Raw genomic sequence first — 16,646 nt, forward strand, 5'->3', positions numbered from 1 at the left:
AAGACGTTCAGAGATCGAGACAGAAACAGCCCAGGTGCTAAGCAAGCACTCACAGAAATAGCCAGAACCTAAAGAGAAGAAATCTCTGGCCCTCTTAGCTAAGCTAAGAGATGAAATACAGAGTTTTGTCTCAGAGCAGCTAAGTGAATGCCCACATGCTTAGAAAGGAAACCACTGGCATCAGAAGCTGGAAACAACAGAACCAGGTACAAGAACCAGGAGACATCAACCACATGCCTTCCCAGATCACCCTTCCTTGATCCAAGGTATCTTTCTCTGGATGTCTTATTTAGGACCTACTTATGGCCTTAGAAGTGTAAACTTGTAAGTTACTAAATTTTGTTTTTGAAAGCCATTCCATTTCTGGTGTTATGGAATGGAATGCTTAACATACTAATACAACGATCAAGTGGGATTTTGCCTGGAATACAAGGTGGGTCCAAGATAATGAAACGAATTAATGTAATACACCACATTAACATAACTAATACAATGAGGGGGAAAAACCACATGATCATCTCCATTGATGTAGAAAAAGGCATCTGACAAAATAAATCCAGCACCACTTCTTGATAAAGTAGGAAAAGAGGGAAATTAAATGTTATTAAGCAATTTATAGTTCCAATGTAATCAAAGTCAAAATCTTAACAACCTTCTTTGCAGAAACAAAGAAGCCAATCATCACATTTATATGGAAGGGTAAGGGGCCCTGAGTACCTAAAACCATACTGAAAAAGAAGAATGATGTTGGATAAATGGGATAAATGGGACTCTCTGCTATCATGAAAAACACTGGTCAAGAGCAATTTCATACGTATCTCATGAAAGGATTAAGCAAGAGAGTCTCCTGCATATGGGGACAACATTTCGATTATTGAGTACCTATAGTTATTTAATGAAATAATATAATCTAATCCTAGCTAACACACTGATGATTGATGTTTTATATTATAGGAAAACATTCCTCTTTTTCTATTAAAAATTTTTGTGCTTCAAAAGACTTTATCATAAAAGTAAAAGGACAACCTACATAACGGGAGAAAGTATTTGAAAATCACATATCCAGTAAAAGTTTAATACCCAGAATATATAAAGAAATCTTTCAACTTAACAAAAAGACAAACAACCCTATCAAACAATGAGCAAAAGACCTGAACAGACGTTAAAGAACATATGCATATGGCCAGAAAGTAAATGAAAAGATGCTCAATATAATTAGCCATCATGGAAATGCAAATCAAATCCACAATGAGATAGCATTTCACACCATTAGAAGGCTGCTATTTAAATAAATGGAAAATAACAAGTGGTGGAGAACACGGTGAGAAATAGGAACATTCATTCATTACTACTGTAAGCCCTGCAGAATTCCTCTAACTCTCTGCTATCATGAAAAACACTGATCAAGAGCAATTTCATATGTATCTCATGAAAGGATTAAGCAAGAGAGTCTCCTGGATATGGGGATAACATTTCGATCACTGAGTACCTGTAGTTATTTAATGAAATAATATAATCTAATCCCAGCTAACACACTGAAGATTGATGTTTTATATTATAGGAAAACATTCCTCTTTTTCTATTAACGAATCAAAAAACAGACACTGTTTATGAAAAAATAACTTTTCTACTTTCTTCTCCCTTTATTGTCATTGTACTTGCCATACTCAACTCCCAAAAGAAGCAATCAAATAAAACATAATGATGTAACTAAAAAGAAGGATTAATGTCGAAGTATCTTCTTTTACTGGCAGAAATTTAAAATTCTAATTACATTTGTCACCAAAAGAATCACAGATGTTGTTCAACAGAGGCTTCAGCTATAAAATTATAAAATTTTTTAAATATAAGAAATACAGGAGGTAGGAGGGTAGTTCAGTAGTATAATTCTCGCCTGCCATGCGGGAGACCCAGGATCGATTCCCCTGGCCTATGCACTTCCCAAACAAACAAAGAAACCAACAAAAATAAACAAACGAACAAAAAAAAAATCAACAAACAGTTCTGCAATAATGAGATACTCACATGGAAAAAAGAAAGAAATGTGACCGTACCATGCAGCATACAAAAAAGAAAGAAAAAAATATATGCCACCCCTCAAATTAGTCATCACTTTTCTTTGAAGAAAATAACTAGCATCCCATTACTACAGATCAATACCTTAAAATTACTTGCTTCCCTATACCTCAAGAAACGTTATGGGTTCCAACTGACGGGACACTTGGAAAAACTTCAAACAGAACTATACACTATGTATATGTATTACCATTACATTAATTTTAATTTGGGCACCTTGAAGAACATACACTTACAGTGCCAGAATGCAGAGAGCAAGACAATTCATTCTTCAGGAAGTAATCCAATAACGAGTAAAAGATACCATTTTACAAAATAAGAGTAAACACAAACCTGTAATGAAAACATTCCATTAGGGGGAAAAGGGACAATAAACTTCTTTAGGCTGCCTTTTTACTGTTAGCATAAGTGACTGGTGGTGACGGAACAGAAGCGGTCAGATGAGAAGAAAAATGTGAAATTACACTTCTCTGCAAATCTGCAAAACATTATGGATGCAAACAAAAATGAAGGCTAGCTATTTTTCTGACCACTTGCAGTCATCAATGGGAAAAACTTTCCTGCCAGAAAAAAAAAAATTCAATTTAAACTTCTTTAACAATTAACCCAAGACCACCATCACTTTTCAGTATAAAGCATTAAGTAACCAGAAGTATTTCAAGTCTGCTAAAGACACAGTCAAAGCATCCACAGGGGTGCATGTTTAATCTCTTTTGCTAGAGGCCCAACATTCATTTTTCTCTTAAAAATAGATGGAAAAGTTCTTTTCCTGCCAAGGAGAGGCAATTATTTAAAATGTAGATGTGTTGCTATTCACAAGTCTAAGCTGCTCACATGGCAAAAGGAACAACTCTGGAAAGCAGATCAATTATTTATAGATTAAAGACAACAAGCCTATTTTAGAAATATTAGCTTAGTGTTGAGGGTTTTCGCTTATGTTTCTAGTTTATTAAAAAAAATTATCTTCCTTAATAAGACTTGGGGAAAGAAGGTAATAAATTATATTCAAGTCCAGTGGTAACCCTAGATTTAAACCAAAGGTTTAAAGCAGGTAGAATAGAGGCTAGGCATTAATAAGATATTTTCAGATAGACCTAAGGGGAAGGGCATATCATTTGAGGTTACTTTCTGCTAAAAGACAAAGAAGTATCAGGTATCTCACTGAATCTCTGAGAGGGTGAAGGAGTTGGCCTTGGAAGCTGGGAAGCCAGGGAATGAAAAACAACCGCAAAAAACTTAACCTCTTTACTGTCAAATGTAATATAATTAATAATATACAAAACTTAGAAATCAGTTAGTTTTATTCAACAAATGACCAATTACACTGAATCAATGTCACATCTTTCCCACTGTAGTTTTTTCCAGCTAATAATGACTATAACTATAAGAAAATCCTACAGAATTAATTAAAATCTTTATTAACATGAACCTACTCAGTACCAACTACATGAAAGGAACTACTCCCTGAAAACAAAATAAAACTTTACCTCTAGCAGAACACACTGAAAGGACACTCTAATGGGTATAATGAAAGAAAAACTAAGCTAAGGGAGATGACAATATACAAAACAACAACTAACATTTATTGAGATCATATTCTATATAAGGTACTATTGTAGATCCCACAGGGAAATTGAGGCAATGAGTTTTCAGGGCCTAAGAAGATTAAGATATTTGCCCATAAAAGTGGCAAGATGAGTATATGCCATATGATGGAGAGGCATGATATGTTACGAAAGGTCAAGAGAGTCAATATCAAAAATGATATTTAAGATATAATTCAAGAGAAAACTAAGAGTTACCCATACAAAGGAAGATTATAGGCAGAGAAAAAAGTAGTAAACATGTTCAAGGAAGTGAAAGATATTTAGTATGGCTAGATCTTCGAGAGGAACAGAGTAATGCTTAGAGATCGGGTTGAACCAGTAAATGACTCAGTGTACTAAGGGAGATGTTGGAAAATGAAAACACCATTAAAATTAATTAAACATTTCTCACAAAATATTTTAAAATCTTAAAATAGAAGTTAACATTTAGGCAAAATATCATAAAACAAATACTCAAAAAGAGTAACACTGCATTGTGATTAAATGAGAACTTTTTCAAGACTGAGTAACTAAAAGATTCTGATAAGTACACAGGATATAGTACAAAACAAGATTCCTATTACAGCACATTCTACATGCAACAAAAGCTGATCTTTGACAAGGCCCCGAAATCCACTGAACTAGGACAAAATAGTCATTTCATAAATAAGCATGGGAGGACTGGATATCAACAGCCAAAAGAATGAAACAGGACATTTACCTTATACCCTATACAAAAGTTCATCTCAAAGTGGATCAAACACCTAAATAAGAACCAGCACGATAAAGTGTCTAGAAGAAAACATAGGGAAACATCTTCAAGACCTAGTAATAGGAAGTAGCTTCCTAAACTTCACACCCAAAGCACAAGCAACAAAAGAAAAAATAGATAAATGGAAACTCCTCAAAATCAAATGTTTCTGCACCTCAAAAGACTTTGTCAAAAAGGTGAAGAGGCAGCCAACTCAATGGGAGAAAATACTTGGAAATCACATATCAGACAAAGGTTTGATTTCCTGTATATACAAAGAAATCATACAATTCAACAACAAAAGAACAAACAACCCAATTATAAAATGTCTAAAGATATGAATAGGCATTTTTCTGAAGAGCAAATACAGATGGCTCAAAAGCGCAGGAAGAGATGCTCATGTTCATTGGCTAAAAGGGAAATGCATATCAAGACTACAGTGAGATACCACCTCAAACCTATAAGAATGGCTGCCATTAAACAAACAGGAAACTATTAATGTTGGAGAGGATATGGAAAACCTGGAACACTTATGCATTGCTGGTGGGAATGTATAATGGTGTAGTCACTATGGAAGACTGTTTGGTGGTTCCTTAGGAAACTAAATATTGAACTGCTCTGTGACCCAGCAATATCATGACTTGGTATATACCCAAAAGAGCTGAAAACAATGACACAAACAGACATTTGTACACCAATGTTCACAGCAGCATTATTCACAATCGCCAAAAGATGGAAACAAACCAAATGCCTATCAACAGATGTGTGGATCAACAAAATGTAGTATATACATACAATGGAATATCATGCAGCAATAAGACGAAATGACATCCTGAAGCACATGACAAGATGGATGAGCCTTGAGGACATAATGCTAACTGAAATAACCCAGACACAAAAGGATAGGTACTGTATGATTCCACTTTTATGACCATGGAAAAGGTAAAATCAGAGGCTTATAATATAGAATATAGGGGACTCAGAGATACATAGAAGTTAGAGACAGGTGAATGGTTAGCTAATGAGGTTGAACTCCAATGTAAGGGAATAGACAGAAGTGAAGGCGGTTCTCTAGCGGATCTATAAATATTACCATATTGAAGATGAACAAGACGAAAAGGGTTGTGTAGACACGTGTCCCACTGATTAACACTAGAAATATAAACTAGCTCTTGCAAGAACTACTACAAAGTTATGATTCATGTACAAAGAATGTTTAGGTCAGGGTACACAGGGGAAACTGCTATTGCATGCTATGGGCTATGTTTAAAAGGAAACCATCAGCACTACCACAGCACCAACAGAGGTTAACAATGGGGGGAGGGATAAGAATTATGAGGTTTAGAATTCCTATTTGGCGACAGTGTGTTTATTGGTTTTATTTCTCTTAGGAACAACGAAATTATCTAAAATTGAGAGTGTTGATGGACTATGGGCTTTCAGCACTAAACATGATCCCTGATGAAAGTAGGTGGCTGAAGGACACACTGACTGAGAAGTAGATTGGCGAATGATGATATATGCTTATAAATGAATGTTGTTGTCCTATAAAAAAGAAACAAAGTCGTGAGGCATGCAACGATATGAATAAACATGCAGGACATTTGGTGACGCAAAATAAGCCAGAAACAAAAGAACAAGAATGGTATGGTCTCCTTTAGAAAATACTTACAAGAAAACAGGGGGCCAGATTGTAAGATTTTATAGCAGACACATTTAGTCACGAGTGGTAATCATTATTTCTGGATCTCGAGAGGCTGTTATATATATATATATATATATATATATATATATGACTTGATATTTAGTTGTAAGAACAAAGACAATCAGGCTGGGGTTAAAATAATTCTGAACACAGGGGTAAGGAAGACAATATATTTTAGAAGCACACATACTCTTTGAAATCAAAGGAAGAAAGCTTTATTTGGTCTGGAACCAAAATTTTTTGTAGCAAATAATCTAACAACCTATCTGTATAGCTCATTTGAACAACTGAAACAGGGAGCCCAAAATAAGAAAGAGGTATTTTAATCCTGTATAACTTAATGTAATGCCTGGATACATCAAGTATATTAACCAGATAATAAAAAAATATTGGCAAAGTCCCTTGAGGGATGGGAGAAAAAATATGGAACTATTACATTTTACTAACAGGAAATCCCCTGATACTGTGTCAAACTTAAGGGACACCCAAATCAATAGGTCAAGCCCTTGATCTTGAGGCTTATTCTTATGAAGCTTATGTAGATAGTGGAGAAGCTTACCCTACATGTAGGTATGCCTAAGAGTTACTTTTGGAGGACCTCTTTTATTCCTCGGATGTGCCCTCACTCTCTCTAAGCCCAACTCTGCAAGTGAAATAACTGCCATCCCCCCTATGTGCGACATGCCATCCAGGGATGAAAGTCTTCCTGGTGGCATGGGAGAAGATCCCCAGGGATGAACCTGGCCCTGGTACCATGGGATCAACAATCCCATCCTGAACCAAAAGGGGGAAAAGAAGGGTAACTAATAAAGTATCAATGGCAGAGAGAGTTGAAATACAGTCAAGAATCTACTCTGGAGGTTGCTTTTACACAAGCTTCAGTTAGACATCGCTACCTATCATTACCTGCCAAACCCCAACCATGATCATTCCAGCCAATCCTAAAGAACACCTAGGGCAATATATAAGATTCCACAAAGGTTCCATGCACTAGAGTAACTTTCCAGAAACCTACAATCTCCAGATGCGTCCCTGGACCAGAGAAGTCCCGAAACCCAGAGGGCCCAGCCTCTCCAGAACATCAGACAGACCATCTCCCTACCTCATATTAGTGACAGACCCTTCCAACATGAAAAAGGTAGAATGGTCAAAGCCCAAACACCCCTAAAAAGAAGGACAGAAAGATCAAAGGTGATAGTGGAGTTGCAGAGAGAAGTCAGGATTTAACAAATGAATATGACTGCTGAATCATTAAATTGATATCTCTTTTGGTCTCCAGTATCTTAGAGCAACTACAAGCAAAAACTTAAAATTATGGAATTGTAACCCATGTCGAACTCTGAAATATGTTCTACAACTAACTGCAGTGCTGTGCTTTGAAATTTATTGCTTTTTTGTATATATGTTATTTTTCACAAAATGGAAGAAAAAAGTTGATTGTGGTGATAAAAAATATTTAAACCTTCTAGCCTCCTATATTCTGGAGCAGCTAGAAGGAAAAATCTGAGAGGATCATATGGTAGCCCATGACAAACTCTAGGATCTGTCCTGTAATGACTTGTTGAAGAGTACTTTGAAAACTATTGCTTTTTTTCATTTCTTTGCTTTTTACATATGCTATACTATACAATAAAAATGTTTTTAAAAAATGGGCTAAGATATGAATACCCATTTTTTAGAAGAGCAAACACAGATAGCTAAAAAAATAAAAGTACACAGAGATGCTCATTCTCATTAGCTATAAGGGAAATGCAGATCAAGACTATAATAAGCCTATAATAATGGCTGCTATAATACAAACAGGAAACCACAAATGTTGGAGAGGATGTGAAATTGGGACACTTATGCATGCTGGTGGGAAAGTACAGCCACTATAGAAGACAGTCTGACGGTATCTTTAAAAGCTAAATATTGAGTTGCCCTATGACCAGCAATACCACTAGTCGGTATATACCCAGAAGAACTGAAAGCAATGACATAAACAACATTTGAACATCAATGCTCACAGCAGCATCATTCACAATTGCTAAAAGATGGAAACAATCCAAGTGCCCATTAACAGACAAGTGGATAAACAAAACATGGTATATACATATGATGGAATATGATTGCAGCAGTAAGACAAAATGACATCCTGAAATGCATGACAACATGGATGAACCCTGAGGACATAATGCTGAGTGAAATAAGCCAGACACAAACAGATACTGTAGGATTTTTCTTTTATGACTATGGTAAAAGTAAAAGTAAACTCAGAGGCTTATAATACAGAATATAGGGGAACTAGAAATACACAGAAGCTAGAGATGGGTGAATGGTTTGCTAATGAGGTTGAACTTAAATGTAAGGGAATGGATAGAAATGAAGGAAGTTCATTAGTAGACTATAAGTAATTTTGACATATTGAAGGTGAGCCTCATTGAAAACACTTTTATAAAGTCATGTATCCCATTGATTAATACTCCAAGTATACGTAAGTTCTTGCATAACTACTTCAAACGTATGAATTTTATACAAAGAGTTGTAATATTGGGGTTTAGGAGGGAAATTACTATTGCATGCCATGGGCAATGTTTAACAGGAAGACATCAACAGTATCACAGCAGGGGTAAATAATGGCTGGGGAGGACAAGAGTTAAGGGGAGGTTTGGATTTCTATTTAGTGAGGGTGTGTTTATCAGTTATTTTTCTTTTGGGAACAATGAAAATGGTCTAAAATTGAGAGTGTTGATGGACTGTAGACTTTGGACATTATATATGTTGCCCAATGGATGGAGGTGGCTGAAGGATACACCGACAGAAGTAGAATGGCAAACTGTGGTGTGTACATATGATCAAATATTGTGCTGTTAGAGAAAGGAATAAAGTCGTGAGGCATGCAACATGTAAATGAACCCATGGGACATTATGAGATGTAAAATAAGCCAGAAACAAAAGGGCAAATATTGCATGGGCTCATTTACAAATACTTAAGAGGAATACTGGGGCCTAGACTGTAAGCTCTGATAGAGTCACCTTTAGTCTTGAGCAGTAATTGTTATTTTTAGATTTTGAGAGGCTATGCTATATATATATAGATATAGATATAGATATAGATATAGATATAGATATAGATATAGATATAGATATAGATATAGATATAGATATAACCTGTTATTTCCCTAGAACATTGGATACGTGTGTGACTCAGTAGGAGCTCTGCAGTTCCTAAGGTCAGCATTGCCACATATCACAACTGTTAAAAAAAAAACAAACAAGAGATCAGCCCTCAACTAGAGATAAGAATGAAGCCAATAGGGTCAGAACTCAGGTAAATCAGAATACAGGGGTAAGGAAGATACTGCCTGTATTTTAGAACTTCACCTACTATATGAGACCAAAGGAAGAGAGGTTTCTTTTGTCTAGAACCTAAATTTTCAGTAGCACAACCTGTCTGGATAGATCAATTAAACAACCCAAACACAGGAAGCCCAGAATGGGAATGGGGGTTTGTAACTCTGCATAGCTTAATGTAATGCCTGGATACATCTCAAGAGTATGTTGAGCAGATAATTTAAAAGTATTGGCAAAGTCCCTGGAGGTAAGGTAGATAAAATATGAAATTATTAAACTTTACCACTGGAGAAATCCCTGATACTGTTTCAAATATTAAGGACTCCCAAGTCAATAGGCCAAGAACTTGATCTTGAGACTTGCTCTTGTGAAGCTTATTTAGGCAGAAGAGAAGCTTAGCCTGCCTCTAATTACTTCCAGAGGACCTTTATTATTACTCATAGGTGGCCCCTCTTTCTCTAAGCCCAACTCTGCAAGTGAAATGATTACCCTCCCCACTACATAGGACATAACATCCAAGGGTGAAAGTCTCCCTGGCAACATGGGATATGACTTTCAGGGATGAGCCGGGCCCTAGCACTGTGGGATCAGAATTGTCTTCCTGACCAAAAGGGGGAAAAGAATTGTAACATAAGGTATCAATGGCTGAGAGAGTTCAAATATAGTCGAGAGGCTACTCTGGAAGCTACTCTTCTGCAAGCTTCAGCTAGATATTACCACTATCATGGTTCATCAACCACCAACCAAAACCATTCCTGTCATCCCTAAAGAACACCTAGGGCTTCATATGAGAGTCTATAAAGGTTCCATGCACTATGATTACTTTCCAGAAACTTACAACTCCAGATGGGTTCCTAGGTGAAATGAGTCTTAAAACCCAGAGGGTTCAGCCTTTCTAGAACATCAACTAGTTCCACTCCCCTCATCTCATATTGAGAGCCCTTTCCAACGTGAAAAAGTTAATAGGCATAGCCCAAATACGCCTAAAGAGTGGGAGAAAGATCAAAGGAGATGGTGGAGTTATAACAGAGAAGATAGGATTTAACAAACAAGTATGACTGCTGAATCATTATATTGATATTTTTTTAGTCTCCAGTGTCTTGAAGCAGCTAGTAGGAAAAACCTGAAATCGTGGAACTGTAACCCCTATCCAACGTTGAAATCTATTCTATAGCTACCTGTTAAAATGTACTTTGAAAATTATTGAAATCTGTTTCACAACCAATTGTTGTGGTGTGCTTTGAAATGTATTGCTTTTTTGTGTATATGTTATTTTTCACAATAAAAAGAATTATAAGCAAAATAAAGATGGGAAAAAAATTCCAGACAGGAAAAAAAATGCTGAGATGTCATCTTCACAGAACAGAAACAGTCCACACAAGAATGGCCAACTTAATTCAATGGAGTATATTGCTGGTGGGAATGTGAAATGGTTCAGTACTTTGAAAAGTTCCTCATAAAGCTAAACATAGATTCACCATATAATCAAGCAATTCAACTTTAGGTATATAACCAAGAGAACTTAACATGTTCATCTAAAAACTTGTATACAAATGTCCAAAGCAGGATTATTCACGACAGCTTAAAAGTGGAAACAGTGCAACTGATGAATCAATTGATGAATTTTGAGTAAATAAAATAAGGTATATTCATATAAAGTAATATTACTTGGTAATGAAGTATGGATGCAAGCAAGAACATGAATGAACCTTTAAAATATTATATGAAGTGACAGAAGCCAGATGCTTCTGTCACATACTACATGATTGTATTTATATGAAGTGTCAGAATAAGCAAAAACATTCTGTGAAAGTAGATCAGTGGTTGTCAGGAGCTGGGTAGAGAGCAGAATAGGGAGTGACTTCTAACATACATGGTGTTTTTGGTGGGGGTGGGTAATGAAAGTACTTTAAAGTAAGGTATTAGTGATGATTGCACCACTATGAATATACTAAAATCTACTAAATTTAATGGTATGTGAATTATGTCCAAAAACAGCTGTTATAAAATACAACTAATACAAATTAGGGACTATAGTTAACAGTAATAATATAACATTAACAGTGATTTTCTCATTACCTGTAAAAAAAAAAAAACATGTACCATACAATGCTAAGTATCAAAAATATCTAGGTATAAGGGGTATGTGGTTTTTCTTTTTGGAGCAATGAAAACGTTCTAGAATTGGCTGTGGTGATAAAAGCACAACTCTGATTATTCTGACAGCCACTGACTGTACACAGTGGGTAGACTGTATGGTGTGTGAATAAAACGGCTAAATAAATAAATACAATTTAAAGAATTATCACTAAACTTTTCAGATAGTACACTTACGTATACTATTACGTGGATTTTCCGTATACAATGCATAGACTTGCACTAATAGATTTCTATATTCAAAAATCTATTTGCCTAAGAAAATGACAAAGGGTAAATTCCAGAAAGCTTGTTTGCATAATTCATAAATAGTATTCCTTTGAAAATTATATTTACTATACCCCTACCTAATTGAAAGCAACATACTTACACCACCCATGTTGAATCTTTCCAGATCTAAGCATCAGGGCCTCTCTGGCACTTCTAGCCAAATCATAAATGATGCCACTAAAACACTGGTTTTAGTTCTGGCCTCAAAGTAACAGCTAATAAAAAATGGGAATGAGAAATTGAAAAACAAACTGAATGCAGCTGCTGAACTGAAGATTCACAACTTTATTTAATGGCATCTCTTAATTTCTTTTCTCAATAGGTACCATACAAGACAGATCTGCATGCCTGTTAACCAACCTATATTTTCTCCTGAATTAATTTTGCAGTGTTATTCCATCATGTACGTTTTATGGTATTTTTAACATTACCCAGGAGATGGCCACAGGTGTGTTTTTTTTTTCTTGAATTTTGCCATTCAGAACATTACTATGACCCTGTCATGTAAAATTTTACCTCTCTTAAAAAAAAAAGAGAGTGAAATTTCTTTAGCTTCTTGAGTATACGAGTGACACATATAGGGAAACTGGTTTGAAAAAAGTCAGATATTAAAAGAATAAAGTACACAATCAAACTATATTAAGACTTATTAAAATGACCTCCTTAAGGGTTTTTTTTTGGTAAATGTAAAGCTGTATTCCAGTAGCCATGTTTCTTGATGATGATTGTATAATGATATAGCTTTCACAATGTGACTGTGTGATTGTGAAAACCTTGTGCCTCATGCTCCTTTTACGTACTTTATCGAAGGAGGTGTAAAACATATGGACTAAAAATAAATAAATATTAGGGGAAAAAATATTAAAATAAATTTATTAAATTAAATGCTGGTGATCAGTGAGGGGGAGGGGGAGGGGTATGGTATGTATGAATTTTTTTCTTTTTATTACTTTTTCTGGATTGATGCAAATGTTCTGAGAGGTGATCATGGTGATGGATATACAACTATGTGATGATACTGTTAGTTATTGTTTATATACCAAGAATGGAATGATCATTTTGTGTGCTGGTTTGAAATGATGTATGTACCCCAGAAAAGCCATGTTTTAACCCTAATCCCATTTTGTAAAGGCAGCTGTTTCTTCTAATCCCTATTCAGCATTGTATATTTTAGTTCATCTTCCTGGATATGTGTTTTAATCAAGAGTGGTTGTAAACTGGATTAAGTGGAGGTGGGTCTTCACCCATCTGGGTGGGTCTTAATTAGTTTCTGAAGTCCTACAAAAGAGGAAACATTTTGGAGAATGAGGGAGATTCAGAGAGAGCAGAACGACATAACCATGAGAAGCAAAGAGTCTTATCAGCCAGCAACCTTTGGAAATGAAGAAGGAAAACACCTCCCAGGAAGTTTCATGAAGGGAGACCAGGAGAGAAAGCTAGCAGATGATGTCATGTTCACCATGTACCCTTCCATCCGAAAGAGAAATCCTGTGTTCACCATGTGCCTTCTCACTTGAAAAAGAAACCCTGAACTTTATTGGCCTTCTTAAACCAAGGTATCTTTCCCTGGATGCCTTAGATTAGACATTTTTATAGATTTGTTTTAATTGGGAAATTTTCTTGGCCTTAAAACTGTAAACTAGCAACTTATCAAATTCCCCTTTTTAAAAGCCATTCTGTTTCTGGTATATTGCATTCCAGCAGCTAGCAAACTAGAACATATGGTAAGAATGTTCACATTTATATGTTTAAAAAGATTTTTTAATTTAAAAAAAAGTGTAGAACATAAAACAATTCAGAGACAGAGAATTTTTTGTATTATAACATCACATTTCCTAATCACATTACTAAATTTGTAAAAAGGACAGCAAATGCATCATTTAAAGTCCTAAAAATGTTTTTAGAATTGCAATGTAATTTAAGGGGAAAAATCACTACCACTGAGGTATCCATACATTTATAACTGGCAGTGTGCAGTAGCCTCCTGCCAAAATGTATAGTCATGTCAGACTTATGCTTTATATTACAATCCAAGATGGTTAGGGTAATACAAGAAATATAAACCAGAACCTAGACAAGCAAAATAAGTTGTCACCTAATGATAGGAAATATCACCAAAATTTGATTTACAGAGCTGGATAAGTTAGCAGCCATGGTGTGACTGTCACCAAGATCGCAGAGTGAGGAGTGCTTTCTCAGAGCTCTGGAAAGCAGATAAAGAGTTGGAATATCTGGGAAAGAACAAAAGCAAGAAAAAGGCAACTTTAAATTGCAAGGTTTAACAAATGAGTATAACTACTGATTCACGATATTGATATTTCTTTTAGTTGCCAGTGTCTTGAGGCAGCTAATATTAGAAACCTAAAATTTTGGAAATGTAACCAATACCAAATTCTGAAATCTGCTCTACAACGAATTGGTGTGGTGTGCGCTGAAATTAATTGCTTTTTACGTATATGTTATTTTTCACAGAAAAGAAAATAAAAAATTGTGATGATGAAAAAAAAACTGGAAGGAAAACCTCATGTAGCTATTGCTGGCCCTTCCGAAACACCCTTCCCAACTCAGTGCAAATCTGGTCCATGATCCCAGTATGGGTCCTGGGTCCCATTTATGAAGGAAGCACAGTAACCCTTATGCATATACAGGACACATGAATGTCTGTAACAACCTGACTGGTGGAAGACTGAAGAACTTAGCAAGGACATTCATTGCAAGCTTGCCATCACAGAACTTTGTCCAGCACCCAGAAACAGATTGCAGGGCATGAAATAGGTTGTGATTTAAATAGCAATTTAAAGTAATTAAATTGCTGCCATTTGTGAAAAAGGATTACCAGTTTTAAGATACCCATTATAGTATCCAGGCACTGGAGGACACACTATTTTCTAGCAGAAAATGCTGTAACAGGGAAATTTCTAAGTCCAGAGGCCCAGGACAAAACATATGCTCAGAAAACCAGGAGGAACTATACTTTTGCCTTGAGCTGTTCTTTAAGCCAATCTGCAAAGATATGGAAATGTTTTTTTATTTCTTTTTTTAATTTGATAGTTTGTGATCTTCAAGTAAATCTCAGTCACAATAGTAGCTGGATAAAAGAATAAAGAACAGATAAATCAGTGCCTAAATTTCAGAGATAACATTTTAAAACATTAAAATTTTCAAATATGCAAGAATATATTACAAAAGTCATGCAAAGAAACAGGATATCATGGCCCATGCAAAGGAACAAGATAAAGCATCAGAAATCATGCTTTTAGAAACTAGAAAAATGTACAACACTATTACAAGTTGTTAATAATACAGTGGTTATGGAAAAAAATGAACCTATTACGAACTACAGACTAGAGTTAACAGCAATAACATTCTGTCATCAACAGTAACAGATGTACCACACCAATACTAGAGATCAATAATAGAGGGGTTAAGGGGCATGGGATGTTTTGGATTTTCATTTCTTCTTTTTTTTTTAAATGTCCTAAAATGGATTGTGGTGATTTAATGCATGACTATGTGATGATATTGTGACTCACTGATTGTACTCCTTGGATGTATCTCAATAGAGGAAAGAGGAGGAGGAGGAGGAGAAGAAGGAGATACCGTAAATGAAGACCAGATTTTGGACATACAAAGACTTTAGATAAACCATCTGACATATACTCAGAGAGCTAAAGGAAAACACAGATGAATGCACAATTAGGTGATGATACTTTGAGCCAGTGATTGCATAATTTGAGTGGTTTGTGTGGCTTATGAATATATCTCAATAAAATTGAAAAATAAAAAAACAAAAGGAGTAAAAAAAAGAAATAAAAGTCTCTGGTAAAGTTAAATACATGATATGGGGAATTATAAATGCCAGTATTATTGTAATGTATCTTTTATATGTAACTCCACTTTTTACTTTTACAGGATCTAAGATGCAAATGCATTAAAAGTAATGAAAAAATCTATGGTTGTGGATTTACAATATTTAAAGACCCAATTCATGACAAGAAAAGCAAAAATGTGGTGGGGGGGAATAGAGAGGTACAGGAACAGTCTATCTATGCTAATGAATTGAAGTTGGTATCAAATCAAACATGATTGTTATAGATTTTGGACGTTAAATTTAAGTCCCATAGTAACCACAAAGAAAATTTATGAAAAATAGACACAGAAGGAAATGAGAAAGGAATAAAAACTGTTCAACACAAAAGATCAAATAAATATAAAAGTAGGCAGTAATGGAAGACTGAAGGCCCCAAATTATATAAGACTAACAAAAACCAAGTAGCAATATACTAGAAGAAAATCCTGCATAATCATTAGTTCCTCTAAATGCAATGGATTAAACTTTCCATTCAAAAGTCAGAGAATGGTAAAATGGATTAAAAAGCAAGACCCTACTATATGTTATCTATAAAAGACCCATCTTAAAATTTAAAAACAGTGACCTAAAAGTGAAGGAATGGAAAAATATATACCATGCATTTAATGACCAAAAGAGAGGTGGGTACGTATACTAATATCAGATGAAACTGAAGTAAAAAAACTGCTGCAAAGGTTGAGGAACATATAGTGACCTATATATTGATAAATGGTCAATTCAATAAGATAACGTTAACAATCATAAAATGTACTTAAAGTCAGAGTTCCAAATATATAAAGTAAATGCTGACAAATCTGAGAGACAAAATAAACAGTTCTACACTAACAGTAGCAGATACTGACTGCTAGGAAGATGGAGAAATAGGATGGGATGGGTTCACCCCTATTCTATGGATCA

The 16,646-nt window shown here is 35.2% G+C and overlaps 1 protein-coding gene across 20 annotated transcripts in view; it reads right to left on the reverse strand.

The window, feature by feature from the left end:
* The window catches only part of BCAS3 (BCAS3 microtubule associated cell migration factor), a 726,008-nt gene that overhangs the window by 468,290 nt on the left and 241,072 nt on the right, over positions 1-16,646 (reverse strand). The window lies entirely within an intron of this gene.

Source organism: Tamandua tetradactyla, chromosome 6 (genome assembly GCF_023851605.1).
Source record: "Tamandua tetradactyla isolate mTamTet1 chromosome 6, mTamTet1.pri, whole genome shotgun sequence".
Taxonomy (NCBI): Eukaryota; Metazoa; Chordata; class Mammalia; order Pilosa; family Myrmecophagidae; genus Tamandua; species Tamandua tetradactyla.